This window comes from Pteropus alecto, unplaced genomic scaffold (genome assembly GCF_000325575.1).
Source record: "Pteropus alecto unplaced genomic scaffold, ASM32557v1 scaffold1279, whole genome shotgun sequence".
NCBI classification, from domain to species: Eukaryota; Metazoa; Chordata; class Mammalia; order Chiroptera; family Pteropodidae; genus Pteropus; species Pteropus alecto.
Window position 1 is genome coordinate 41,224 of NW_006443126.1, and position 3,136 is coordinate 44,359.

Below are 3,136 nucleotides of genomic sequence, written 5' to 3' on the forward strand. Positions count from 1 at the left end.
CCTCCCTTCACTTTTTTTTGAGACCCTAAGAAAATGCCAGGCACTGAGAATGCAACAGTAAGCAGGGTTGACGTGGTCCCTGCTCTCGGGAAGCTCACAAGTAATTCAAGCGCAGCCAACATTGTCCTTTTGGATGCAGCTCTAGTGTGACCCCTAAAGGAAGCCCACCCGACTGCACCCACCCATCCAGGTGTAGCTCACTTTCTCCTCTCTATTCTCATAGCCTCTTGGACACCCCCCATCACAGAACTCCTCACTCCAAGCCGTGATGATCATGTGCTCTCCATGGGGAGATTCCAGGGTGGGGCATACTTAGAATAGGAGGTGTTTGTCCAAACCTCAAATGTTTCCCAAGCAACTGTTCTCTACCGGTGCTGGGGATACAGTGAGAACCAAAATAGATGTGGTCCCTAACCTCATGAAACTGACCATGAATATGCCAAGAATAGCCTTATCTTTTTGGCAAAGCCAACTAGTCATGTGGACACAACGTAGCCCCGCCAACATTTTACAGAGAAGGAAATAGAATTCAGGAAGGTGAACTCATTTTCCCAGAGTCGCAGAGCCAGCGAGGGACAACGGAGGACTAAACCTGGTCTGCACTCTCTCTTGCTCCACACTGCAAGTATCGACCATGGGCTCACCAGGATCTTCACTGGTCCCCAGAACAACCAAGTGGAGATGGATTCAGTATGCCCATTCGACAGAGGAATACACAAGAAAACAGGAGCTGCCTGCCCAGGATCACAGAGCTGAGAAGGAGTAGGGCTGAGGGGTTCAAACCAACCATCTCTGACTCAACCATTGGGCATCACAGCCAGTTTCCTTATCTCTAGAGGGACTTCACAATCTGGGGATGCCCGGGAGCTCCCTGGGGCTCAGACTTCTCCAGGAATGTTCTTCAGAGACTTCCTCCCTGTACCAATCAGGATACCAACAGGAAGCAGGTAGCACATGCAATTGGAAGGAAATTTAACAAAGAGATGACAGTGAATTTACCTAACTCACTAAAATTTATTTGTAACCCCCAAAACCAATACTGTGGTGCTTTCACGGTCATTTGCAGTAAAAGATTTTAGTGGCCCAACATGGTCAAAAACTGAGGTCAAACAGTGTGACACTCTGTCTTCTTGTTTTAGCTGTCCCTGACAAAAAGTATCTGAGTGAAATATTACTCAGCCATAAAAAAGAATGATATTGCCATTTGTGACAACATAGATGGACCTAGAGGATATTATACTAAGTAAAATAAGTCAGAGAAAGACAAATACCATATGATTTCACTTATATGTGAAATCTAAATAACAAAATGAATAAACAAAACAAACAAATTCATAGATACAGAGAACAAACCGATGGTTTCCAGAGGGGAGGGGGATGGGGAAGAGCGAATAAGGGGAAGAGGATTAAAAAATGTAAACTTCCAGTTATAAAATAAGTTAAGAGGATGTAATGTACAACATAAGGAATAGAGTCAATAATATTGAAAGAACTATGTATGGTGACAGATGGTTACTAGACTTATGTGGTGATCACTTTATAAGGAATATAAATGTTGAATAACTATATCGTATACATGAAACTAATATAATATCATATGTCAACTATAATTTTAAAAACTGGGCATCCTTTTCGAGGTCTAGTGCTATGATTTTTAGTATTTTTGTTCTTTTCATTGGTGGTTTTGCTGCTTAAAACAGCCCCTAAGTGTTGTACTGAAGTGCTGTCAAGTGTTTCTTAGGCAAGAAGGCTGGGATGTGCCTTATGGAGAAAATGTGTATGTTAGATAATCTTCATTTGGGTATGAGTTATAGTGCTGTTGGCCTTGATTCTAATAGTAATGACTCACATTAAAATGTATGTATTTTTTTATTGAACAATATATATCAACTAAGCCATCTTTAAACAGAAACACACATAAAACAAGATTATGTATTGATCAGTTGACAAAAATGTGACCAGGAGCTCACAAGAACCCACTTCTTCTATTTCCCCTGGGAACAATGGTTGAGTATTTGGGCAACTTTGTAGAACATAATGAACACAAATAATGAGAATCGCCCGTATTTGCAAAGGTGTCGGCAGGATGTAGGGACAGCACAGTACCAAGGTACTAGTCACTGTGGGGAGCCAGCTTCGGCCCTGGTAAGTCTGAAGCAATGAAGTAGTCAGAAGCAGCCAGCCTTGCAATGTTGCCAAGTGGATGCCTCTAACGCCCACCCCTCCCTCCCACCCCCGCATTGGTCAGTGTTCCCCACTGGTCAAAGCCAGAGAGAAAGGAAGCCCATGGGTGCAGTCCATACATCCTCGCAGGGCAGAGCCACCAGCACCCTGCTCACTTTTGAGCCTCTTGCAGGTCTTTCCTGGGGCTGGGGATTGCCCCTTCGCCTGTGTCTTTATCTATCCTGCCCGGAAATCTCTCATGGGGGTGCAAATTCTCCCCTTGCATGCAATTCCTTACCCTCTAGGTTGAATCTACCACCTTTATTCTTGCTGACACAGCTCATTTGTAACCTCAGTTACCCAATGTTTCACAATAAAGTTCGTACAACGCCCTCAGTTGCTTCAGAATTGAGATTGCAACTGCTGCCCCAGGCTGAGTTGCGGGCACCAGGAGAGCCTCTGAATGACACTATAAGGTGGGTGCCATCATCCCCACATGAGAAATGAAGAAATAGGTCTGAGCAGTGGCAAGATTTTAAAAACCACCCAGCAAGTGAGGGGTTAAGTCTGGACTTAATGATGCCCCCACATGGGAATAGCCAATGTTCTCAAAGAATGGGCCAGGTACCAACCTCCTGAGAACACCTACAGTGCTTGTCAACAAAGCAGCTTCCTGGACCACCCTTGAGACCTACAGAATCTAAATCCTAGGGGGCAGGGCCTATGCATGTCTAATGAGCTTCCCAGGCGAGTCTGTTGCACATCAGACTTTGAAATGCATTTCCTTCCCAGGGCCTGCTCCTGCACCAACCACAGTCAGAGCGGGCCTCAGCAAATGTTTTCATTTTAATTTCTTTTAAAGTTAGAAGAAACATGAATATGTAATATATAACTATATATTATTTATACTATATATAATATTTTATATTATATTATATTATAGGTCATATAATATAATTAACTGTAAAATATT